This window comes from Pseudopipra pipra, chromosome 1 (assembly GCF_036250125.1).
Source record: "Pseudopipra pipra isolate bDixPip1 chromosome 1, bDixPip1.hap1, whole genome shotgun sequence".
Classification (NCBI taxonomy): domain Eukaryota; kingdom Metazoa; phylum Chordata; class Aves; order Passeriformes; family Pipridae; genus Pseudopipra; species Pseudopipra pipra.
The window spans coordinates 134,597,298-134,625,219 of NC_087549.1; the positions used below are offsets into that span (position 1 = coordinate 134,597,298).

General features: G+C 39.3%; 2 long non-coding RNA genes across 3 annotated transcripts; one reads left to right on the forward strand and one right to left on the reverse strand.

Moving 5' to 3' along the window:
• Positions 1-211: 211 nt before the first annotated feature.
• Positions 212-27,915, reverse strand: LOC135426033 (uncharacterized). Of its 2 annotated transcripts, XR_010435828.1 has the most exons (4): positions 26,852-27,915; positions 25,268-25,376; positions 6,779-10,104; positions 212-5,271 (listed from the first exon to the last, which is right to left on the reverse strand). It is a non-coding gene; the product is annotated as an uncharacterized LOC135426033 (long non-coding RNA). The 2 variants fall into 2 exon arrangements; XR_010435827.1 differs by having other exon boundaries at positions 212-10,104.
• LOC135401822 (uncharacterized) lies at positions 9,532-26,742 on the forward strand. Its single transcript, XR_010424919.1, has 3 exons — positions 9,532-9,577; positions 13,428-13,553; positions 26,415-26,742. It is a non-coding gene; the product is annotated as an uncharacterized LOC135401822 (long non-coding RNA).
• Positions 27,916-27,922: the final 7 nt, after the last annotated feature.

The window sequence follows — 27,922 nt, forward strand, 5'->3', positions numbered from 1 at the left end:
CCATGGAGAACATAGTTACAGTGCACAGTAGAAAACTGCTTTGTTCTGAGAAAGTCCAATTCCTGACAGAAAATTGTGCTTGAAGCTTAATCAGAATTGAAAATCTGTGATGCAAGACCAGAAAGGGTGCTTTTCATGGACACAAAAGAAAAGAATTACCTGTTTTAGGGCAGGAATGATTATTCAGAGAGCCAGTAGGAGAGCCAATGCAAACATTTTGATTCTTTTATTATAAACCAATAATTTTTTATTACTTCTGTTCTTAGATTCTTCTGTGACAGAAATTGTTCCAGAGAGGGACTTGCTGCCTTGACTAGAAACTTTCCATAATAGGCTTGAATCAGTTAAACACAGTTTGAATTTGTCGTTTGTCACATTAGCAACTGAATGTTGCATTTGCAGCATTTTGTTGTGTACAGCAGAGGGAGGACCCTCTGTCTGTTTTTTGCTGCACAGGCTTCTGCTGCTGGGCCCCAACCAAGGATGCCTCCTATAAGTGGCTGCCTGAGATACTGCAGCAGTGATGACATTTAACTGGAAGACAGTGATTCACACAGTTTACTCCCTGGTGTCAGACGGTGACTCTTTACACACTGTCTGAAGAAAAGCCATTGCAATGGTCATGCACATGGTTATCTGGCTATGGCTGTTCATCTTTCGAAAACATGGATGGGTGAGGACTGCTGGTTGGAAGTTCCTGTCCTTTTGTAAGTCTTTGTTGTCTCTTCTTTGCTGACTTGTATGTGAAAGTGAGGAAACACAGTTTATGAACTGGAATAGGAAGATAAGTCTTGCGTCCTTTATTCTGCAACTTCAGGCACTTCTCATAAACTCACCGTGTTCAGACTGCTGAAACCACCTCTTGCGTGAGGCTGTTCCAGAATCTCATCAGCAGTTGGAAACAGGCTTCTCCTATTTTCCCCTCTTAAAATATGTATTTATTTGTTCTGTGCTTATATGATTCTTTTGCTTATATAGCTTGTCTTACTCTGACTACATATGTCCTTTACACATTTATAGAGCACAATCATATGTTCTCCCAGTTTCCACCCAGCCCGTCTGCTAAGCTGTACCAACCAACTGTTTTGATCTTCATTCCTCTGGCCATCCTCACTCCCTCCACCAATTCTAATTTTAATTCATGTTTCTAGCACACAGATAGCCAGAACTATTTCCAATAATCTATATTGTACAACGACTTTTATACTTTTCTTTTTTTTTTCTGCAAATGCTTCATATGCTAGCATCAAATTTGTGTTTTTCACAATTGCATGACAATTATTGCTTACAACCACTGTCATTGAGTGACACACTCCAGTTTTCTTCTCCTTTTTCATTTCAAACCTATGAATTCCCAGTTTACCTTAAAAGATACATCACTCTCCCTTAAGTGCAATTACATTTTACCCCATTTTATTACCTAATCTGTTTTAGTCCTCTGGTTACCAAGTTCTTCATATTATTCTGATTTGTGTCTCTGCATTATTTTCTGGTGCAACAATTTCTTTTCCTATATTCAGAATATATTTCATGTAAAAAACAAATATGCTCTTTACATAAAAGAGGGAAAAAATTACATATCAGAAGACATCTTTGCTGCAACCATATTTTAGTATTGCTTAATTTTTCCATGTCACTGATAAAGAAGGGTGCCATGTAAGTAACTGTCCCTTTACTATTGAAAGGAGCACCTGCTTCTGTAATAAAGGGGTAGACATTTTTCTCCAGGAGTATTTTAGGATATCATTACTGCAGAAGGCTGAGACTGCTCACAGAAGAGCAATATTTTCAAAACCACAGTTTTTCATAACTGGCTGTTGGAAAGTAAGAATCAGTAGTTCAGCAAAGTTGGTATTTTAGAGAACTGAGATGAAGGAACAAATCTGGTTAATGAAGAGGATAACATCACATATGGAAACCTAGCTGATTAGTAGAGTCATGGAATATGCTTCTATTTAATCAGAAAAACTTTCTGGTAATCCAGAAAGCTTAAATCTAATGCAGTATCTGGTGTTCTGGTAAGTTTTGCTTTCAGCTGCAATTGCCAATCCACTCTTTCAAGGGATCAGTTTTAGGTCCTGCAGGGAATCAGCACACTGGAGTATCCTCAAGAGCACTCACTATTCACTTGCCAACCCAAGAAATCATGGACTATTCCCACTTACGCTACTGTATCTTCCCACACAAACTTTTACCATCAGAGATCCTGTTTTCAGAAGGGGCCTCCAAATTTGCAAATTGCGTTTAATGTCCCACCCATTGTGCTTGGTAAGTCTTCATAAAATTTTCACAAACCTGGTAATGACAAAGATGTGGTTGAGTGAGATGGCTGAGGGCTGATACCCCTTGTCTGCTGTATGTGCAGCAGAGAAGGTCATGTTTAAATGCATGTCAAGCTGGAGACACTGACGACAGTGTCACTTCTTGGTCTGCCCTTGCTGGGGAGCACTTGCTGGGGAGGGATTGCAGGAATCTCAGTCTCTGAAGAAGGAACACCCTCATACACTCTACTGTGTGAGACTTCTCTCATTTCTTCTAAACTTAACTTCTGTCTTGAGCCTATTACATTGCATACAGGGAGGGGGTTAAAGGGACTCAGCCCAATTAAATCTTCTAATTGGAAGTTAGAGTAAAAACTTACAGTTAATGCCTGGAAGATAGAAGCAATGAATCTTGATTCCCTTGAGTACTCTCTAATGGGACAGTTGCTAATGTAGCTGCTTTTTCTTCTATACATGCAAAGCTGATGCACTTCTCCATAAATATTTCCCATTCTCTTTCCTGCCAATTCACTCCCATTTGTGTCATTGGCAAAACTCCCATTGATCACACAGGAAGCATGATCAATGCCTTCTGTACCTGGATGTTTTTCTTTTTAGGAGATATTTGACTGAGTTTCTTCTTACTAGCACTCTTGTTCTTTCTCCTTGAAGGGCTTCCCTTCAAGGCACTGTCATAAAGACGGTCATTTAACAGAGGTGAGCAAAAGCCCACCTCTGAGTCTTTCTCTGTGTAAGAACAGAGAAAGAGATAGCTAGGTAAGTGATAATACGCATATCTACTGGTATTTAGATTAAAAACTGTGTAGAAATATCTTGGTAGACAGGAAAACCTAGTTGCTGATGTGCAGGGCACACGAATCAAACACAAGCTTTTTCTTAGACCCCTAGGATATGCAGGCACCACAGACAAGCTCTATGTTAGAGCACTCCAGAGGTCCACAAACGCAGCACTGCTAGCTCGAGTCCTGGGAGAAACCTGTCCTTCCTCCCTGGCTATGGGATTGTTCTCCTCCACCTCGGAGAGGCCATAGCATGCTATTGCAGCTATTGTGAGCAGTACAGATATCACAGAACCATAGAATATGCTGAGTTGGAAGGGACCCACTGGGATCATCGATTCCAACTCCTGGCCCTGCGCAGGACACACCAAAAATCTCACCACGTGCCTGGGAGTGTTGTCCAAACACTTCTTGAACTCTCTTTCTTCACACACCATCTACACTTCTCATCCTGGAAATGAACTACCTTTCCTCTATTCCTGTATCTTCTTTTTGTAGTCCCTTTTCCTGTTACGTCTCAATAGCTCCAGTCCTGAGTGGGGTTCCCCAAGGCAGGTTGCAGTGTGCCATCCTGAGCACGGTTCCGTGCAACAGCATGAATTTTCACTGGATGAGAGGCAAACACTGAAGGCAGAGAAGGGTTCCCTCTAGGACTATGCAGGACTGTTCTGCCCTTATTTTTGTTTAGACTTCTGTCAAATAAAAGCAAGCATTTGCTGTCTGAGCTATGTCCCCTCACTATGGCAACAAACACGGATCTCAGAGAGGGGAAGGGAAAACGTGTTATGGAGAAATCCTGTACACAGGGTAGTGGCCCCAGCCTGCTTTTAATGGCTCCTCGAGATACCCCAGCTCAGAGGAACTGTTGCAGGATGATCCCACACGGCGCGGCACTCTCACAAGCCTCCTCTCCACCACCCACACAGCCACAGCGCCGGTGCCAGGGAGCCTCCCACGCTGGCTGAGTCACAACACCCGCCGGCCGCCCAACGGAGCCCCAGCATTACTGAGCTCGTCCACGCTCCTCATCTTCCCCAGGGTTTCTGAGGGGAAAGCCAAAAGAGCCTTCTCCTCTCAGTCATTCTTGGAAGGCAGGCATTCATCCCACGGAAGCAAGAAGGCTATGTTTCTTTCATTTGCAATTAAAATACAGTTCTTAAGCACCACATTTTAAAGTAGAAGCAAAATAAACAATAAATCAACAAAAGCATGGTTTGTTAGTGAGAGAAAACTGCTAAATTCTCCCTTTTCTTCTTGCTTTCTGGGATACGACAGAATCCAGTCAGTCCCTGGGTGCCAAGGATTCAAACAAAAAATATATACATAAAAACAGTTACTTCTAGCAGAAAGCCAGGATTCGTGCATGATAGGCTCTAGAATAGCTATTACTCACTAGTTGCATCTGCTGAAAGTCTGGATCTTTCCTTGGAATATGTCATCTTACCTTCAAGCCAAAAACTGAACCAATGAGTTTCTTAGGGACTGTGAGCTCCTATCTGCTATGAGAGTAAAGGTGGTCACAGGTCCTCAGGACAGCTGAGACAGCTGTGTGCAAATAGAACTTGGAAAAATATCAGTCCTACTGACACAAAACTGCCATGAAATAAAATTATTTTTTTCTTCTGGTGTACAGACAACCACTGAGTTTATTTAAATTAGCTATACAAATCTAAATGAGCTGCACTTGGCCTCATCTGACTCCCTGATCATTTTGCAGCATGAAAAATTACATGCAGAAAACTTTAAGTGGGCGGATTGTCCTGGGCAAAGGCCAGGGTTGTTGGAAGTTGCCTCAATAGGCAACTCAAAAGTAAACTTGCCATTTCCCTGATCCCTATGTTTCCCTGTTTCCCTGATTCCCTGGACGTGTTTCTCCATTCAGTTCTTCCTCTGTCTGTCATTCCTTTGGTGGTAGAAATGCTCCATACCAAATTTCTGCATTTTTCTTGCTCTCCTAAAACACCAGACATACCTTCTCTTGGTGTGAGTGTGACTATTCACAGTGACGAGAGTTTGCAAAGTCCCAACCCTGGCTGAGAAGACACCCACTGTAATTGATAGATGAGGTGATTACCATCAGAAACATTACCCCAAGGAAGTGAAAAAAGCAGCTAAGTGCTGATGAAATCCTGCAGTCAAGTGGCAACCGAGTTGCAGAATATCAGTCTTACCTGTTAATTGCTGTGATTTGCTTCTCAGACAGCTGGAGGCTGGCAAGAAATAAATTTGTTTTGTTCAGCGGAAAACAAAAGCACTTCCGGGGAGTAATAGAGAAAATTCTTTTGATTACTCACCTGGGCATGGTTAGACTTAAATCTCATAATTTTATTTCAAAAGGAGTTTTAATGGAGGAAGGATATTTTGGCAAGTGTGAAAAATCCCTCTTTAGGGTTCTTGTGACTGAATTTTGAGTGAGAATTAACCCTTGCAGTCTGAACAGCCGGAAGTGGAAAAAGCACTGACAAGCAAGACATTTGTTTCTCATTGTGCTGACTCTGGCAAGGAGTATGGTGACAAGCAAAAAGGACAGAAGAGATGGTCAGATGTTGCCTAGGAATAAAAAACAAAACACTTTTTCCAGGAAGTACAGAGAAATGAGTAAAACAGGGAATTAAGAGGAAGATTCAGAAAACAGATCACAAACAAACAGGAAGCAAAAAAACGAAACCAAAACAAACATCACACATGATTAAGAAGAGGGAAAAACCAACAAAGAGGGAAAAGGGACTACAGATTTACTATGGTCCAAGAAAAAAAAAAAAGCTGGCCTTTCAGTAGAAGCTGATCACTCAAACCATCGATAGGTAAAAGAAGTAGCAAGACAGGTCTGTGTATCTTGCCACATCCTCAGCTGCCTTCAGGAAATCAGTACACGTCAACTGAAATGACACCAGTGGTGTTTCTGGCCCAAAGATTTCAAATTGTTGTGATTAGCTGGCTGTCAATAGCAGATGTGTAACTGAAGGAAAATCCTTTCTTAACTAAAGCCACAAGTGTATCATTAAACACAAATCACAATGAAACCCAAAAGGTGGAGGAATCATCCACACTGACTCAGTGATGTTTGAGAGATCCAACTCAGACATGGAGTCCTGTTTTTCAATTTGGAACGGAAAATATTTACACAAAGAACCTGGGAAGCCTCATAGCTTTGTGTATAAGCAACTCTTGCATGAAGCTGGGCCAGCCGATCACATTCACTTGAACAGTGGGATTATGGTAACAAATAGGCACATCAGCAAAGTTCCTTGTTTCTGGTATCACTAAGCATGCTCAAATGCCTCTCAGCAACTAAATTGCAACTTTACATTTGAAATGCCTTGTTAGAAAGAAATTAAGATGGTATGTGGGAGGTCAGCTAACATATCCAGCAAAGGAACCCTCCTGCTCTTGTTGGAGGGCAAATGCTGAAATATGACAAAAAGCAAGAAATTTACAGCAAGCAAGGTGAGGATTGATCTAGCATACCAATTTTGGGGACACTTAGAAACAAATTGGGCCTGATGTCAAGCTCCTGTAAAGACTGTCAGAGAAGTCAATAAATGCGACTTCAGCGCCAGTCAGTATTGCCCAGTCAGTATTCTTAACAGTGCTAACAATAATTACAATTCCTCAACACAGAAAGTCTAACAGAAGCCTGTTAATGATGACGATGGGAGCAAAACAATTTCTTATCTCATTGCTAGTCCACTCCTCTTGGACAGCAGATGGACCTACCTGTCGGTAAGAACACGGATGGGCAGGCAGTCTGCATCACAAGCAACTTCATGCAATCAGCTCTGCATGGAGGGCCGGTCCCTTAGAGATCTCTGAAAAGTCTAACAGGAATGTCACTGAAACTTTGCACCAAGCAAATTAAAAAAAAAAAAAAAAGAAAGTTGGAAATAGTTGTTCTTTTCTATTTTTCCATGCTTTTACTTTCCATGTTATGAAGTCATTCTTACTCTTTTAAACAGTCTTGCGTTAGAGTATTTGCAATAGTTTCAGACCAGATGGAGTCACTCATTGATAGGCAATACTGTATAAGAAGTGTCCAATAATTAATAATTACTTGGCATTTCATAATTTGTTATAAAAATCATCATACACTAATTTACCGCAAGCAGGAATCCAACAGGCAATTCCAGATGACTGCTATAGCTTGACTGTTATAGCTTGGCATCAGCTCATGTTCTTCATGTATATATGGTACAGCATTTTAATTTTAAAAAAGAGCTCTAGCAAAACCTTACAACTAAAATACACAGAAAAAAAATCACCAGCTCTCTTCCCCACACTAGGCTTTTCTGTGTCAGTAGAGAGTGTAGATCTTCTGTTGTGAAAGGTGATATAAATGTTGCACCTTTCTGATGGAAACCTTGTGAGCACCTCCAGAGCAATGAAAATTTTTCTGTGCAACAGCAGTAGGCTCAGGTTTTACTGTCTTTAAAGTAAATCAGGATTTCTGGTCCATGGCCTAGTAAGAAAAGCTTCCTAAGGAATATTATGACTCAGGTACAAAGATTTTCAGCTACATTGCACAGAATGCACAAATATGGGCTTCTTTTCAACATATTGGTGAGACTTCGGTGTCACAGCAGAAACTCTTTTGAAAGGAGCAATAAGAAATCTGTTCACATAACTACAATGTGACCCTCACATGATTTTCATATGATACATCTTCATAGGCTATTTTGTAATCAACACATGAACCAACATGTGCACCAGGTTCATGATCTCTCTTGAGCCTAGATATTTGATCGTGCTTCTTAAAACTTCATTTCATCAAGTTAAACAGTTTCATCTAAAATTGTACAATGTTGGCTCAAAAAAACCAAACCAGCATGTCTCCCTTCCCAACATTTCTAGTCCTAAGGGGAGCTGCTGAGAAAACCCTCTGAACATAACCCAAGCGCTCACAAAGACTGAAAAGCTAAATGAGAGCTCAAGCTGCATGAACTCTCATCACTCTCTACAACTACCTGAAAGGAGGTTGTAGCCAGGTGGGGGTTGGTCTCTTTTCCCAGGCAACTATCAGCAAGACAAGAGGGCATGGTCTCAAGTTGTGCCAGAGTAGGTTTAGGTTAGATATTAGAAAGAATTTCTTTACAGAGGGGGTGGTCAGACGTTGGAATGGGCTGGCCAAGGAAGTAGTGGATTCTCCATCCCTGGAGATTTTTAAAAAGAGACTGGATGTGGCACTTAGTGCCATGGTCTAGTAACTGCAGCGATAGTTGATCAAGGGTTGGACTTGATGATCTCTGAGGTCCCTTCCAACCCAGCTGATTCTGTGATTCTATGAATTCTCGCAAAAGCACCCCTTTCCCACACTGCTGGAGAAACTCTTCCCATGACACTGGGGAGTGGGCAGCCCTTGCTCTGCTCCTGCTGCAGAGCAAATCCTTCACTTACCCAGTAACTCTTTGAGCAGGAGCACTCATTCCAGCAGCTCCCTGGCTGCTCCCACCCCAGCTCTCTGACACACAAATGTTTCATGTCTTGTTTGTAGCCCTGGAAGAGCCTTTTTGAATAATCCTAGTTTCAGTGTATTTTCCCAGTTCAGAAAAGCTCTGCAGACTTTAGATTCCAGCTTTTTCTTACCCTACAGGCAAATTAGAAATACATGCACATTTTAGGATACTGGAAATCTCAGAGGGACTTCTAAAGGGAACTGGAATACTTTCACAGTTAAGTCACACCAAGGGATGTTACCTTTATTCAAATAACCTTTACATAAGTGATCATTTGTACTGCCTGTGAGATGTCAAAGCAGTTGAGACAATAAGCAAAATGTCAATTCTCCTGCTTTCAACAGACTTCGCTACAGACCCCAGCAGAATCCTCTGGGCCTCTGGGAATAGAGTTGTCATGCTGCAGGAGTTAGAAGTGAAGGTGAGGTAGTTAATATCCCTAACAAGGCACCTACATTGATCTCCAGTCTCCTCCCGTTCATATTTCTCTCAGCAGGATTAGATGCAGAGCAGCCTCCCCGAAGACCACTTAGCAGGCAGTCTGTGATTTGAACCACTTCAGGGCTTCTCGATCAGGTTGTTACCAAACACTAACAACCAACAGTTCTCAAGCTGTTCTGCCCTTTTGCTTAAGGTTGCTTCGTGCCTGCTAACCAAACTGATATCTCAATCATGGCAGATTAATGTCACTTTGCTATACCCTGAGAAAAAGGGGAGAAAAAAAAAGAAGTGTGCTTCTTCCTTCATAAAGGCTACCATGCAAGAAGGGACCATGATGAAGTTGCTCTATCTATTTGCCCATCTGCTCTGCACCCTCTCCATCAGGTGCTCTTTAGCAAGGTAGACTATCCTGCATGATAAAAGACTCTGGGTAATAATTATGAACACCACCAAGCTTGTAAAAGGGTGTCCTGGTTCCAGCCAGGACAGAGTTAATTTTTTGCCATAGCTGGGAGGGGCATGGTTAGGACACAGAGGTTATTCTATATTACCTCACCTCACTGTCTGGGTTTGGGAAAAGGGACTCTTGCAGGGAGAAGGGATTCCTTCCAGTGGAGAAAACATGGTGATGGGATCCATCCAGTATTGTCTATTATTGGGAAGGCTTTTTTCTGTGTGAATAGTTTCTCTTCTTATACCCTCTGTCATACATTGTTGCTGTTACTGTTCGTTTTCTTATCTCATTGCTGTTTCCAGTAAATTGTTCTTATCTCAGCCTGTCATCTTTGCCTTCTGCACTTCTTATTCTCCCCTCCATCCCGCTGCAGCAGGGAGGGGGATGGGAAAATGGGGCAGTGAGTGAGAGTGGCATGTGTTTTGAGAGTCTTGGTGAGGGCACTGAATTGGGAAGTATCATTCCTAAACCATGAAAAACAGGCAGTGAGGGATAAATAATTTATTTTTATCAGAATTAATTAATCTTATTAGGAAGATCAGTAATTCCATGTCCTTCTAGTCCACAATCATGCCAAAAAAGCAGAATAATTTCAATAGTCTTGTGGTTAGATATATTGAGCTGCTGTACAAGTATTGAACTTACCACTCTTACCTCTTGTCCTTTGAAAGCTGATGAGGCTGTTATTATGGTGGGGCCTGCAAAACGCAAAATGGAAGCCATTTCAATTTGATTTTTGGAGAAGATTTTGTCATAAATCAGTGACAAACTGCCCCTGAAGGATGTTTATATCCTCACCTTCTTTTCAATCCCACCACAAGGCTTATTACATTTTATATGATCAGAGATATATGAAACTGCTCTGATTGTCTCCTGTTTCCCTCCCCACTATTAGTGTCTGTGTATATAAAAATATGTTTGGTCACAAAAGAAATTGGGCAAGGGAGACTAAGGGGCCCTCCATTAGCCCTACATCCTGGTTCTGAAGTGACAGCTGAAATGCCCACTGTGACACCCTAAACAGAAAAAAAATCTTCTGATGCCTCGGGACTGCCAAAAGACCTGGGGAAAATGATTGCACTCAAATTTCCATTCTGGGTTTTCATAACCAAATGGGGCAAAAGCAAAAAAGAAACCTCTCTCATCTCGTCTTCAAAAAGCTGGAAAAGACTTTTTTTACATGTTGATTTTCATCTTGACTCCAGGAAAGAAACAGCTTGAGAAAGCACATGCCTCCCATGAAATAACCAAAATTCCAAACCACTTCTCGCTGTCTGTTCTGTTCCTGGCCTTCTGATCTATGCTAATTGCTAAACTTTGAGTATGTACTTGAAATTTTCTGTGGGCAATGTGACTCTCTTCAAATAAAAATAGATGCCAGAATTTTTTTCTAACTGAAATACAGAGAATGACATTTAATGTAAGTGTTTAATCATTATTAATTGCTTTGGTATTCGTTGAAATTATGATGGGTTCATTTGAATGTACAGCACCATTTAAGAATAATCTGAACAAGCAAATATGCCAGATCAGTGTAAAAAAGCTCAGTGAAGCCTTCTAGGAATGTTATTTAATCCATAGATGTGTGTGCTGGAGATGGTTAGAAATTCCAACTAATTGCATAACATACCTTTAAGGAATAACCCTACCTATTTTGCCAAATAAACAGTTTTGTTGAAAATACGAAGTCTAAAACATTTTCAAAGCAAAATCACTAAAATAATTAATTTTAAAATTTGAAATAAATTTTTCCTAGCAATTTTTGTAATAAAGCTATGCTTTGTATTTTTGTTAAAATATCAGCCAAAAAATGTCCAGCTCTAGACAAGGTAGGCAGACAAATTTGTCAGCTAAATTACACATGACCTATCAGGGAATATGGCGTCCAAGAGCCTTGCCAAAAAGGCTGCTACAGAGCTCTTTCTTGTGAGTTCAGGGAAAACTGTCAACAATCCTGCCATCTTAGGGACACAGCGACTCCAGAGGACACTAAGAGCACAGTTTTCAGTTGCGACTCTTTCTGCGTAAAATATCTCACTGCAACAAGTCAGGACTCTCTCTAACCTCATAACACAGAGGTCCGGTGTAAATTTATCCACTTACCTCTTCTCCATAAAACCCTGTTTAGACTTATGAGCTCTTTACGACATCAGAAATACAATGATGAGAACTGGCAGAGGTAGCAAGCCAAGGACTTACAGCCACACAGGGCAATGTACAGCCATTTATTCACATGTTCATGCACATAGATACCATACAATTTAGTTTCAGAAAAAAAACAAGTTTAAAATGTTATTACTTCTTCCTCTTATCTGGTAGCTAACATTTTCTTCCAATTTCCTACTCATTACGTACACCATTTTCCATGTTTCAGCCATGTTAAGCCTTAGCTGAATGGGGTCAAACTTTTCAATATTAGACACCAGTGTTTTTTTATTGAGCCAGTTGATGGCATCACAATTTTACTTGGTTTTTATCGTTGAAAATTGGCACCAAACAAAAAAGAGAAACAGAGGCTGGATAAAGGGAAGGAAAACAGTTGCTCTACTGGAAAAATCTATCTTGATGATTGGGAAGAGCAATTGGTTTTCTTTTTAAAGTTGTATATCTGAGCAGAGCAGAGTTTTACAAACTGCATAACTGCAGCTGCAGGAATCTACAGCAATGGATGTTAAGAAATCAAGAGTTAAAAGCAAGTTATTCTGAAAGATAATAAATCTATTTGCATGATAATTTCTATTCCCATTTCAGAAGGTGAGTGCACAGCTGAAGACATGCAGTGGTGAACAGTTTGATATCTATCCCTACATTGTACCAGTGCTACCCACCATGTCAGCCCTCCTGCACTGCAAATACAACAGCAGAGTAATGCACTTCTCTCTATATTAATAACTGTATCTTAGCTCTCATGCTCCACATTTACAATTGCAAAAGCTTAAATGGAAAGAGTTATCTGGCCTTTTACATATAGAAGTTGTCATTTTATCTTAATGCGACAAAAGAATTGTTATGATACTAGATCATATATAAAGACTATTTTGAACCAGGCAGAAAGATTCAAATAGCAAAGTTTATATATTCTTCTACAAAATACGGAGATGTTTCACTCTGCTGGCTTAAAGCAGCTGGAGAACAAGCATAATGACATTTTGAAGTAAGAAGAAATCTGGCTTATTTGTAGAAGCAAGACTAAAGGTGACAGGAGATGTGAATTCTCTTCTCAAAAGAGAGAAAACATTTGAAAACGTATGCCTTAAATTCTCTACTTTTATATTTGTTGATTGAATTCCTGATAGAATTGGAGTCCTGCTACTGCCTTCCAAAAGATCAATATTGGAGTTGATCAGAATTTTTCTGGTAAAATAGCTTTCTGTCACAAAGATGTCAACTGCTCAAAGCCAAAAGTTTGTGCAAAAAATAGACATGCTTCAATAAAGATAACTTCCCCTATGCTGGGGAGGAAACAGGAGGGAAAAAAAAAAAGATTCAGAGCTAATATTTGCATCCCAACCCTTTTCTCTCAGATGACTGGCCAAAATACTGTGTTTTCAGTCATTCTAAGGTGAGCAAGACCAGAAAGAGAATAACAAAAGCAGGATAGGTTGTGCCCCCCTTATTTTGTATGGTATGACTTTCACTTTTAAACCTGAGACTGGGAATAAGCTTCCCCTTTCATGTCCCAATTCACATAATATTTATGTCTGTCCTGAATGTCCAATCTATCTTATTTTCTCATTTTTTTCATTTTGAAAACAGGTGAACACTCTTCGGTTAATCCCCACGTGGAACAGGCAATCAAGAAAACTTTTCCAAGGAGGCTGAAAAACATTTCTTATTTGGACTTTATTAATATTACTGGTGTCTAAAGAGCCCTTTCTGTTAAAAAAGGTGTTAAAAGAAAGTGTCCTTTCACAGCTAAGTGGAAAAAAAAAGCTTGACAGAAAGATAGCTACCTTTGCAATTAAAAACATTGGCAAAACTGTAGCTAAATGTGTTTCAAATTCAGTTTGGTACTTTCTAGGTGATAAGCTGCACAGCAGTTGAAAACCAAGGGAGATAAAGGAAGATATCCTGCTGGTGAATCAGCAACCATGGCAAAATCACTCTCCTTGGACTGATACATGTCTCCATCCCCAGGTTATCTCAGGTACTGTCCTGATATACCTGCCCCCACAGCATGATCACCACTCACTGAGTAAGATGTATGATTACAGTCACTCAAGCTCCACCTAAACATAACAAAATATTATAAAAGTGCATTAAGAATAGGGAGAAGTTAAGGAAGACTCCAACATAACATTTGGGATCAATTGACAAGCCAAACCCGTCATCTCCTCCATAGGGATACCTGTTGGGTAAGAACTGTACTCTATGCATGCTGAATCATTATCTCAAACTAGCTTTTATTTGGGATTAGAGCTGCTTAGTATATTGCTTTGAACTAGTATATTGCTTTGAATATATTTTTGCAGTCAGATACTGTCACCAACCATTCTTGAATCTTAACCTGTAAAGAGTGTTACCCTATAAACTGGTAATGTGAGTCCTTCAAGGGCACTGGCAGTCATTGGCAGTGGGTAAACACCCAAGAAGGTGTTTCTCTGTTTGGAATGTGGCCCTGAACAAGTCAGTGAAACCACCCTCCTGATCTAGTGAACTGCTCAGTGAAGGGTCCCCATAACGGGATGCTGACACACTGGTTGGGCACAAGGGCCTTTCTGGGGGCACTGACAGACTAATCAAACACAAAGGGTTTGGGTAAATCTCCCCTTTTCATGTGACACCTTTTAATGCAGTTACATGTGACACCGAGAAAATTCCATCTGCTTACTTCTTTTTTGATATTGGCAGACGTAAGCATGCAGGAATTATATTGCTCTCTTGCATACAGCATCAGATTGGGGTCTTGGCTTCTTATGATTGTCTGCTGTGACTCCCATGTCATTTTCATATTACTGAATCACACCCTGGCCTTATCAATACTTTCTTTGAGTCTAGATATGTCTTCATATAGGGATGAACTAAACCCCATATTTTTCAGGTAAGCATACCAGATATAATTTACTCCACTGTGATTTTTGTATCTGTACATTTTAGCATGATGATTCAAAAATAATTATCAAGACAAATGAACAGCAACAATGCAAGAACAGATATCTTCTTCCAGACAGATAGTTATTTTCCCATTTTCCCATTCTGTGAGACTTACTAAGTAGCCAAATTCCAGGTAATACAGGTAACATCGACCTCACCTTCTCTTCTCAGTTTATTTTTCAAGTTGAAAATTGAATTTCTAGAAATCATTATGAGAAGTGGTCAATTGTAAATGTTGATATCTTTAGATGTGAAAAGTAAAGAATTTTTCTTTTTTTAAAAAAACCCATAAAATTTTATAAAGAAAAAACATTTTGGAAAGCTCATGAATCTCAAGAACCCATCTTCTGTAATGTATCTAGAAAATTCAGGGCACTCTTTTTTTTTTTTTTAATGTAACTATAGAATATTCATCTGTTTTTGGAAATGTTCAGCCTATTCAAGGACTACAGCTAAGGAACAATATCTCAATATCAGCAAACAAGTATCATTCTTTACTTTCACTATTAACTTTGTTAATACAGCGATTACTAAGTCACTGTCTATGGTCTAAACAGGCTCACATTAATATATACATAGGACTATTTCAGCATGCAATTACCACTAATTATTTAATATGTCCTCATTACAAGATGCAGTTGCAAGCATGATGACTAAGGCTTCAGAAATATAAACTAATTTTTTATCATGCATATTAGATTATTTTCTGGAGCTTCCTTGCTTCAAACAAGGTTTTTCCCCTCCCTTCCCCTTCCCTCCCTTCCCCTCCCTTCCCCTTTGCCCTTCCCCTTCCCTTTCCCTTTCCCCTTCCCTCCTCTCTCCTTTCCTTTAGTTTTTTTTCTGTTTAAGTACCTTTAAGAGAAGAGATTATGTGAAGGAAAGAAAATTACAAATTAATTCAAGAACAAGTGATTTAGAAAAAGAAAATATTGTGTTTAGTCTACCATGAGGGTAGTAACTAAACTTTTGTCTAAGGTACCCAGGAAATTGTCTTTTTCAGCATCCACTGATTCTCAGACACCTGAAATACAGACATTTTACACAAAGAAATAAAAAATGAGAATATTCTGACAGGATCAGGAAACAGTCTTGTCATGAAAAACCACATTAGAATGAGCTAGATTACACCAAAAATGCCAATTCGTTCTCAGGAGAGGAAGTTTCTGGAGATATTTCATATTTTAGCTACTATTAGTCAATTGTGTCTACATTTTAAATGAGATCATTTGCTTGTATTTGCTCCCTCAGTTACAGAAAACATCTCTCTTTTATTAGTCTGCCATAGAAGGACACTAGGGGCACAGGTTTATCCTAAATGAAGCACCTTTCCCACAGTGAGATGCCAGACTGATTTATATGCTCTTGCAACACGTGCCTCATGGCAAAATACAGACACCTCTAATCTGAAACCTGAGAGCTCTTTAACAGTGTACATAGATAATAAACTACACTCCAAGCTTTGAAAGATAAGAATGTTTTATCCAAATCAAATTCCAGGATTTTTGAACAGCATTAGCACATACTTACCACATTTCATAGCACAAAACCCTCGAAACTGTAGGACTATCAGCAGCCTAGACCTAAGACCTTGTCTTTAAGTTAGCTACACAACAGCAAAGTCCCCTGAACATACTGAACTGCACCAATTACTTTTTGCTGCTTTAATGCAGATGTGATATACTCTGTAGGTTTGCATCAGTCTGGTTTCCTAGTGAAGGAGGACACATTCCTGGGTGCTTCAGTACACCAAGACTGAATGCTAACAGACTGATGGCCAGAGAATGATGGTGTGTCTCCTGATGCAGCAACTTACATACAGAAAGACTAAACAGCAAGGATATTAGTCCAACTCTTTAGTGAATGTCACATACAGGGGATCAAACCCAAGACCTCGGTGTTATTAGCACCAGGTTTTAAACAACTGAGCTAATCTCAGGTATTCAGATGGTAGAGGGGTTAGAAGTGCCTTCACTAACACTTCTGTGCCAAAAACCAAAATCTCTGTAAGCCTCATCTGACTCTTATTGGATTATTTTAGTATAGGAGCAAATTGTATCACTAGACTGGTAATCTAACTCTCAAATGTTGAGAAAAAACTACTGTGAGTCTATTGATAGTAATATATAATGTCATAATTCCTTCCTGGGTATTTCATCCAAACTAGTTTTAAAAATCTGCTGCTGCCCCTCTTCCAGCCCTTATGCATATGTAAAAAAAAAACAAACCACAAACCCCAAAGTTTTAATTAAGAAACAAAATGTGGGTGCTTTCATATGCACTGAAAGCCGGTTTTCTTTCTGCACATGAAAAATCAAATGCAGGTGCATTTGGGAGTATTTGTACTGCCAACTGTTTGACTGGTATCTTCAAATAAATTGTTCATGGTCCAAGTACTCAGGTGTAAAGTTTACACAATTGAGTTCTAAGTGTAAGAGGGAAGCAAAGCTTGACACCTTCTATATCATGGTTGCAAAAATATATCTCTTTGAACCTGAAGTCCTGTATGCACTAGAAACAATATGTTCAAAATAGTCAAGATGCTAGCTCCTAAGTCAAACACATATGGAAATGTCCTGTACCCTCAGACATCTGCATGCTTTGATATGTAAAACAGAAGCTTTTTCCTGGACTTACATGGCTTTATAAAGGGTTATAGGAGGACTTGATCACCACCCAACAACTTTTAATATTAAGTAAAACTGATTATTATCAGAGAGCTTTTAGTAAAATAAGAATAATGGACAGAGATCAATAGAATGCTTAAGAAAGGGCTTAAATTAAGACAGGTAGCCCATTCTCTTCTGCAGGACTATGTTTAAGTGCTTTTTTAAACTCATTCCTACAAAGTCATCAACGTGCAGCATTTTAACCAAACCTTGTAAAACACTTCCCCATAGCAAGCAACAGACCTGGCAAATGTGAGGAAAAGCTATTGACTTGTTATGAAAGAAGACATGGCAGACAGGAGAAAAATCTATGATTTCAGCTCTGAATGCCACAGAGCACTGCAATGTTCCTGTTGAAGCAGTGTGAGCAGGACAAGCAAAGACCCAGCCTGCATGAGTCTGAACTACCTTCTCCTTCCACTGGCTGGACAACTAAATGTCAAATTACTGGGGTAGCAAACACCGGATTCTCATTGCAGATATTCTGAATTTCCTCTGGAAAAATAAGTGAAAACCTCCAAGGCTGTTCATTTGGCATCTTTCATGAACACTAAATTCACACAAAAAAATTAAGAAGGGAAGAGTCACCAAGCCAGTTTAAGCGGAATGACACAAGTTGTATTGAGTTGTGATAAACCATTAAAGTGTGGAGTGACTCTATTTTCAAAGCAATTGAAAAGGTACTGTTCGAATGCAGCACTAAGAATAACTAACTTGTTCTGGTAGTGTCTTGAGGCTGCCAAATGCATTTTAAAAGAACCCCATTTACAATGCAACCTTATAGTAAAACGTACCAGTGTTATCTAATTGGACAGCGAAAGCAGGGGCCCACTGTGTCTCTTCCAAGCAGGAATGGTGCAAGAAAAGAATATTTCTGTTGCACCACAATACAAAGCTGTAGGTGAAAACTGCATTTTCCTATTCATTTCAGCCTTAATGGGTCAGTACAATCACTATCACACTAAACTTCAACTTGCAGCATCAAAAAAATTAGAACAGACAGGCACCATTTTAGGGCAGTTGGCACCACTTACCTTGACTTAATAGGGTCTTTCCGTGGGAGGATAGCTAGGGTTATAAACAGTCCTACAGATATGTTCACACCTTTCTTCGATGCTTCCTAAGACTGGCTACTTTCATGATATTGATCATAGAAATATTTATCCTGCTCAGTGCTTTTTTGAATATGTCTTCATTCTATTAAAAATTACCAGATTTTTTTAAATGTTCATCAGGTTCAGATGCAGGCAATGACAAAGGTTTTTTTCATGGCTGTTTTCTCTCAAATCTATTTTATGTGCAGACATATTTTGGAGCTGACCTAGTGTGTACTCCTTCTGCTGTGCTCCCAACAGCTAGACCTACAGAGCTCTACTGGCTGTGGAGCAGTCTCTTAGTTCCTTCTTTTGTAGACAAAAGTAGCTATTTAAGGCAACTTAGACAAGCAACAAATGTCCTGTTGTTTTACAGAACATCATATTTTCCAGTAATTAAAGGTGTCCTTGTTAGAGGAGGAATCCACTTCTCAGAGTCCCTGGGGTAAATGATATGACTGAAAGGAAGGTATGACCAGGATCCTCATCATCTGGATAGTGTTTTGAGGGCCACTGGCTGGAAAATCACATTGACTCTGGCTGAGTCCAAAACTCATGTAATCATTTCTGGGTTGTAAGTATTCTCCTAAATTTAATAGAGGAAGCCACAAATTGTTAGGACACAAGTAGCTGGAACTGGCTCTGCATATTTCTAACAAAGTGGCACCCATGTTACAGACAATTTTATAAATGTACCAAGTTAACATTTCTGAAATTATAGACTTTCAAACAGGAAACAAAAATATACTCTAAATTTATAAAATGTGTGTATTATCTCTGATTAGTTTGTCCCATTTGATTTCCTTAGAAAATGATCTCTCTGTAAACATGGGCTTCCATGTATGATTGTTGTCACTGCTTAAACAAGAGGAGAAATTTCACTAAGTAGAATATTCACACTCCTTTGCACAGAAGTAACTGGCTATACAATCTGCATGACAATATAGGAACTCAGACCTAGAGCTTCTGCAAGGCAATTAAACAGGCAGGTACAGTGTCCCAAGTGCACTGTCTGACATAATTAATATAATATTCAGAAACTGTAACTTTCCCTCCTAAAGTGCAAGCTCTTCTGAATTATCTATCACCAAGAGAGGAGAAAAAAACCACTCCTGTTCATAATAAGAATATTGTGGCCTGAGACTTGGTATCTTGTCAAACATAAGCAAGGCAATAAATCAAAGAACATAGCAGCCAAATTTTTAAAGAAAGAATGTTTTCAGCTGAAAGAGAACTGCCCTTGACTTTCTTCATCTGGATGTAAAACTGTGATTCAACAGCAAATATGAATAAAAAATTAAAATGTACATATAAAATAACTGTAGCTCTATCCTCAGAAATCAAAACATGAGAAAATGAGAAATCTCTCCCTGTGAGACGCTGCAATTGATAATGCTGTTTCAGGATACGAGGGGATACTGTCAGCTCATAATTTAGACAACACAAAAATTAACTAGAATAGCTTCTTTTGATATCTGCTTTGTCTTTGTGCATGTGTAGTTCCGCGTGTGTGTGGACGAGGATGCATGTGCAGCTTTCAGTTCTTTGCTACCTTTTATCTTCCTTTTTTTTTTTGCCTGGAAGATCAACATAAACAAGGGAAGACTGACTAATGCACCTCACGCTGAAAGTTTCTCTCCAGGGGGAATTGCCTTTGCCCACACAGCACACCATTAAAAATGGTGAGGCTCCACATGGGAGCACAGGGCTTCCCACATGCAGCAGCCAGCAGGATCGGGGGAATTAATGATGCAAAATGTTGTCTAAAGCAGGCACTTGACTAAAGATCAAAAAACAATATAGATCTAAAAACTCAAGGAGATCCTTGTAAATGGAAAATAAAAAAAAAAATGTTTTTCTTGTCCTGTTCTCCCACGAACATTCAATGTGAGAAAATCCCTTTTATTTGTTTGCCTGATCTCCAGTTGGTTATTCTTAAAGAACTGTCAGTTTTCCCCTTTTCCCATGGCTACACCAATTCCTGCATGGTGTGCACAAAGCAGAAGGGAAACATTTTTACTTTCAGAGCTGGATTCTTGTCCCTCTTAGAAATTTTTTAACTGAAGAATTATGCAGGAAAAAGGTAAATCCAGGTCATTCTCACTCCAACAATTCCCAGCAGCTGCTATAGCCCCTGAAGTGACAGTAGTCAGCCTTGAAATTTCTACAGCTATGTAATATGGCTGGAAGCAATACCATTGAGCATACAGTTGGTATCATATAAATTAATACAGTGTAAATTTTGCTACTTTGCTGCTCACCCCAGTGAACTCTTTCTTTCCCTTTCAAAGAGTAGCTGTGCTGATCAATAACTAGAAAATCTGTTAGAACCAGAGAAAATTGTTTGCCTTGTGAAAACTGGTTCTCTCCTGTAAACATTTGCTTTTAAATAGCACGGACTGCAGCTGCACCCTAGATTGAGCAAGCCAGCAGAAATGGCTCACCCTAGCTTGACTTGAAAGGGGCAGTCACTTCTGCTTCTATCAATCAGCCTAAAACTTGACCCCTCTCCCACCCAACTTATGGCCAATGCCAAGGGACTGCAGGATCATTAAGCAATGCTGAATGGACAAGTCCTAAAGCAAAGCAGAGGGACAGTCAATTGTAGGCGGAATGCAGCAGATTTATATCCACTAGGTGAAAGAAAAATGACTCCTAAGTGGGCTGGAGCAGCTGTGAAACTGGTCTGCCATAAGCAAGGATGAAGCATGGGAATCTCAGAGAAGAGCCTTTTTGCTTTCCAGCTCTAAAAGCAATTACCATAGATAAGAGCAAGTTCCTGACAAGGCTCAATTCTTAAACAGCAATCTGATCCCAGGGGAGCTTCCAGGTCACTTACAGACCTACCATCACAGTATCTTTACTGACTGAAAATATGACAATGGAGTAAGAGTGGGAGAGACTGTCCCTTCAAATAAACTGATATTGCCAGAAAGAGAGGGATTAAAGAGAGGATTCCACGTGGAAATTACTGTTCTCGATGCAGGTATCAGGAAAAAGCAATATAGTCAAGGTTGGTAAGAGTGAGCTGCAGTTCTACAAATCAGAAAGTAAAACTCTCAGGCATTTAAATTTTTAATCGAATCCCCTTTTGTTGTGCTAGATCTGATTGTGATTAGTGTTTTGTAGTTAATTTCACGGATCAGAACAATTGTTCTATAATCTGCTAAACACAATTCTGTAAGGCCTAAAGCTGTATTACATTTTTGCTGTAAGCACAAATTAATATAATTTTTTTAATAAAAGATGAAATAATAACATATTGTGTGGGGAGGCAACTATTTGGTCTAGTGGTAGGCACTGGTTTATTAAAAAAAAAAATCAGACAAAAGATCAAGGTTAAAATGAGACTGGAGAAAATACAATATCTTTCACTTCTCTAAAAGAAAGTTTTGAACTGTGTGACCCATGAGCCATGACAGAGAGCAAAAACTGAGAAGATAGAGCAGAGCAAGAAGCTGGACACTGAAGCATGGAAAGATGTATGTTTATTATTACTTAGAGAGACAGGTGAAAACAATGGGTAAGTGAACAAGTGAGAACAAAAATCTAGAAGATGAGGTTAAAGTTGAAGTGAAGGCAGATGGCCATGCTGCAAGAAGGGAAAATAAAGAAACTCTATTTGTGAAAAAATATATACCAATAATATAAGTTTACAAAAAGAAGCCAACACAAATAAAACTTTTAGTATGTGGATGGCTGGAGACAGAACTATCAAAGTTTTACTCAACAGGGAAATGGTTAAAGGCATCATGTGACAACTCCTCTATTGCCTGTGTAGTTTCTTGGATTAGGCTAGCTTAGTGCAAAGTACAGGCAAGCTAAGGCATGCATGGCTGCATCATCATCACCAGGGGTAACCTAGATAGCACCAATAAGCACAAATACTTGAGCTTTCCTTGATCTAGCATTAACCAATTTCAGATCCATCTGTTCCACTTTGGATTGCAGCCTGGATGTTTCATGTTAACTTCATACGCTTCTAAATTGCCATCAGTTGTATCTCCTATTAAATAATGTTCATAATTCAATAACCATCTGGACAGAACAAGGGCAGTGTTCTCCTCACTAATTTTAAGACTACTTAGAGAATGAGGCATAGAAGACCTGATCCCATGCCCCTGAATTCACTCCTAGGTTTAAAGAACACTACTTACAGCATCTTTCTGTGCCCAAATTAGCAGAGAAACATATTCAAACTAGATAGAAATGTGCTTTAAGCAAACAAAGGCTTGCAAGCCAATTTTTTTTTTTTAATATAAGCAATTTCATGACCTTCAGAGCCCTTTTCCTAAGTAATGGAAATTTGAGGTTATAAAGGACAAATCTGGTTTGCAATAAAGAAATGGGAGGTAAGGAACTGATTTAAGGAGATAGGATTTGATCCAGTGAGTTAGTGGGAAAACAAAACAGTCTAGGCTCTCTTTATGATTTACTTTGAACCTGTAGAGCCATCTCCATTTCAATTCCCCTCATTATGGAGTTTTCTCATTCTCAGTTTCTCTCATTAAAGATATAAAGTTTAAAAGGTGTCAACTAACTGGAAGAAATTGTGTTTGTACAGTGAATTGAAATCTAGCAGCCTCAAGTTTTGCCCTCAATTATATCCACACGAACATATTTGTAACTTTGGTACTAATTGCAAGTACAGATGGTATCAAAGTCATTTATTTGCAGCTCTTGGGATTTATCAAAAGAACAAAGGTAAAGTGGCAGGCTGAATTGACAACTCTTGGTTTACTCATGTGTGTTATCACTGATCACCAGCAGAAATAAGCTTGAATTTTGTGCTACTGAATGAAGTCATCCTAGCACTGAGCTGGAAACAAAGCAGGAATTGTTTCCAGATTTCCTCCATATAGTACTATAAAATGATGCTGAAATCAATAACAATGAGTGAAACAGTAAAATTCACTCTAATATTGTTTTGTTGTACCTGTAAAAAAAATATTTATTGAAAAGAGATGGAAATATTTATTTGGGAATTTTTTACTGTTGATCAGCAGCCCATTATAAATTATGCAAATTGCCTCACCATCCTGTCTTCCACTCTGGCAGTGAACTATTCCTCTCCTTCCCTGTTCCTTCTCATTCCTCTCCTTCTTTTTTTCCTCTACTGTGCAATCATCAACAGTAAAACACCTGCAGTTTAAGATTGTATGTGACTGCTAAACCTGTCATTTACTAAAAAAAAAGTCTGCATAGTCACTTGCTATCTAGATCGAATAGATTTACGTATATGTCTTTGAAAAAATTCCTCAACACAGAAAGTGAACATGCACTTTTTTGCTCAAAATATCTCAGAAGCTTACAGACTCCCAGGAATACTTGTCTGCATACTCCTCTCCGGGAAAAAATAAAATCTTTTTTAGATCAAACAAAAGCTTGAATACTTTGCCTTCTAAAATATTAATCAATAAGATAACAGAAGAGGTACCATCATATAACCCGCTTAGAGTTTCTAGCCTAGTCAGACAAAGAAAAAGAAGATAAAGGTGCTGAGAGAACTGAATTCAATGGCATTCTGAAATAATATTAAAGCTGAATTCCACAAACTTCCTTAATGATCAGCCTAGCTTAGCTATTTCTAAATACCCTCCGCTAACTCAAGTAATAACTAAGAATGTAGGATTAAGTAAGTCTTTAGTCAAAGTCAACATTGTTCTGCCTTTTGCTTCCAGAGACATATTTACTTTTGCTGTTAATGAATAGCTTTGTGTTATTTCCATTTAAATATTTTGTATTGCCTACTACTTCCAATTTTTATTTGCTCCTTGGAGCACCTGCAATTTAACACTGAGGCTGGTACCTACATCTTTAGCATACCAGAATTTTCAAAAACAGCCACTGAATAATACTGTTAATAACAAAAAAAAAAGCCTTCCTAAACAAAAAAAAACATACCTGAAGTCCCTTTCAAACAGTCACAGCTGATTTTAATATGCTACTTACCATACAATTCATCTCCTGTCTGTTGTTCTGTCATTTAAAAGCAACAGGCACATGCCACACTGACTAGCAAATCATTCTTTCTAACCCTCCCAGTCCATGGAATCCCTTTGGAAAGAGCAGGGGGAATTTTGCTATAAGGATCAATAAAGGGTTTCCCTGGAGCATTAAATTTTTCATATTTTCCCCTTACTAAATGAATTTTCTCTGCAGCGTTTTTTACATTCTGGGATTCCTATTTATTCTACTACTAACTTGTGAATTGTGGATTATATTGTGCATGCATGCAAATGATACTCTCACTTCCCATTCCTCAACAGTATGTGCAAATGCTTATGTTTCCAATGGCCCTTGCACAAATACTGCTTAAATTATAGTTTGTCTCTTTTTCCTTTCTGTGCTTATTATCTTTCTGAAGAAGGAATAGCAGTAATCTCTAGCCTTCGGTCACTAATTTTTACTAAAGCAAACTAGAATTTCCTTGTCTTTGAGACATACCAGAAGAAAAACTCATATACAACATGATATTGAAGAACTGCTTGTTTATGTCTGGAATTTTGTCTGATTTTCCAGTTACATTAGAATCATAGAACTTTCAGATTGGAAAAGACCTCTAAGATCGCTGAGTCCAACCATTAACTTAACACTGCCGAGACCACCGCTAAACCATGTCCCTAAGCACCATATCTACATCTCTCTTAAATACCTTTAGGGATGGTGACTCCACAACTTCCCTGAGCAGCCCTAATGAGTTTGGCCTAATGAGTGCTATAATGTTTCAGTGTTACCACAGTCCTCTCAAAAGGGGGCTTGACTCAAAGAAGAAAAATATTACATTTAAGCTAGTGTAAACATTATCAATTGCTCTCTAAGTAAACCCAAAATATGGCATGGTTTTTATATCTTCTGCAACACCTGAGTAATTGAGCCCTGAGTAGAAGATTTCAGTCTGGAGAAGATCACTCAGTCCCCAGGGTCCCGGTGCAGTGGCTCAGCTGTTGCCATAACTACCCAGGTGGCAACGGCTGTCACAGCCTCTCTGCCCTGGGAAATCCCACCTGGTTTTAGGACCTCTGCATTCTCTGGGTATGGTCCCTTGAGAGCACTTTCCCCTGGGTGAGCCTGACCTGGCATTGCAGCTATTGATCCGTTCTCTTCTTCATGTACCTTTGCAAAGAGAAGAGATGCTACTGAAGCTCAAGTACTGCAAGTATTCGGTCCTTATTTTGTGTCCACTGTTAAATAGTTGACAGACTTTACAACAGTGTCCCAAATGGAAAAAGGAACATGGGCTTCAGTGACCCTTTTGGTCACTCCATGATTGAGAGGGACAAAAGCACAGGGATGACTTAGCCCTGAGCAGACTGTAACTTCTACAAAAGCTACTGTACTGACAGCAAGCTTTACTGACAAAACAAAAAACACCTTTTCTTTATTTTTTTTTTAATAGTAAACTACTTCTCCTTTTTTCTGAATTATGCAATATGGGTATTTTACCTTGTGATGTTATTGACAGTTGTTGCTGCTATTTGTATAGCTGAGGGGCTTGGAGGACAAGGGTAGTGGGTTGTTTCCCCAATATCATGAACCATTTAACCAATTCAATAAAAAGCCCATAGCCTGATTTTCAGATTCGGGAAAGTTGATACAAGTGCCAGATACATTACCTACAGTTGTATGTCACCTAAATTCTGAATACAGTGTCATATGTATAGACTCTGCCAGCTGCTGACTTGTTTTCACTGTTCACTATTCATCTCATCTGAATAAGACAGTCTTGTTACTTTATGTTTACAAACTTTGGTTTTGTTGCAGGTTGAAGTCAAGGACGTAAAAAATAAAAATATAGTACCTAACTTTGCTTTGGACATAGTGAAGATAGCTTTAAAAAGAAGCTCACTCTGCATGTGTAAAAATGTAGATTGAACATGGTTTTACTTTGTACCTACCCAAATTTTAATACTGCTTTTATATTTTAAAACACAAAAGAAATGTAGAAGTACAGGCCTTATGTAAAATTCATCACAAATCTTCAAAACAGGTTTGATATGGCCACTGACAAATGATGTCCCATAAAGCATTGCATGACTATTTTTAACATAACTCTCATACATTATTTCTCCTGCATTGATTGCCCAGCAATATGAACACATTGAAATACAAGGCAATATAAGCAACTTTCGTATCTCTGTTTAATCTTTGCAGGACCTCTACTTCCTTGACTTCATGTGAGAAGCAAATAAAATAAGTGTCACTGACAACTGGAACCATCCCAGCAGCTTAGCTCTAGCCATCTATTTGTATTAATCACTGCTGCATATACATGGTGAGTGGCTGCTAATTCAAAAGATCCCAAGCATTTAACTTGCTTCACTGTCTTCATCTTTACTTTTCCTTTACTAGGCAGTAATTTGCCTTTCAGTTGAGACCCTACAGGTTGAGCCCTCCCCCCACCAGTATCACCAGTCATTGTGGACTCTAACCCTCGGATTCTAATATTCTCACAATGCCTTTTTTCTTTGTGTTTTGTTGTTGTTGTTTTGTTTTCTTTTTTGTTTGGTTTTTTTTGTTTGGGTTGGGTCTTTTTTAAAGACAAAATTCCATTTCTCTATCAGTTTCATAAAAGCACAACTTTCTCTTACCTCCTACCTCTCTAAAGTTGTTTACTTTGGCTCCCTCCTCATTTTTCATCCGCTACCTCCACTTTTGTCCTTTGCTGTAAGACAGATGATAAACGGCCTGAGCATTGGCATGCGTTGGCTTTCATTCCCAGTTTTGCCCACTCACTTTCTGCATCACAGGATTATCCGGGATCTGAATAAAAGCTAGGATCTATCTCCCCCAGGCAATGAAAAGCCATATTAAAGCAGGCAGACCAGAATCCATTTGCAGGCACTGTGCTCAGTGCTGGCCCCAACTTGGTACAAATCGGGACAGGGAAGGAGTCAAAGTAGAACAGATAACAATGAGAAGAGTAAGTACTTCTCCCAGAAAAGCCTCTCTCCCCAGAAAAGGTCTCCCACCTGACTTCAGGTAACATGTCTGCACAGTGCACAGGGTGGCTTTGCTGCAGCTTGGGCTGTGTGTAAGGGCTAGAGAAGTTCACTGTCCTCTGTGCCTTTGCTGGTCATGTTGCCAGCATCTGTTTACCCTTCTATAAAATGGAATAGTACCACACAAGATGTTGTGAGCCTTAGGGAAATAAGATACTTTTGAGATCCTGGGTGAAGGATACTGAAGGTGAATTCTTCAGCAGGAAGCATATATTGACTAAAAGGGTTAAAAAGCATTAGAACTGGCTGTCCAGAGAAGTGATATAACACTTAGTGCTATAGTTTAGTTAACATGGTGGCCAAAGGTTGGTCTAGATGAACTTGGTTCTTTTCCAACCTTGATGATTCTAACTTGGTGTCAGCTCTGTTTTCATTTCAGACTTTGCACCTGCACTTTTTTCCAGAATTACTGTCATTGTCATCCTGTTTGTGGATACTGGGAAGCGCCTCTTCAACCTTCCCAGTTACCTGCATTGCAAGGGCAAATTAGAAAATATTGCCACTTGCAAGCCCGAGCATTCAGCGCGAGCTCCCAACCCCCCAAAATGACTCAGTGGATCCCAGCCTACTTCCTGCTGTGTAAACAGGGGGTACGCGCAAGGACAGGCAGGATGCTCACAGCCACCGACTCTCATTTGTACTTTGAGCACAAAGCACTGC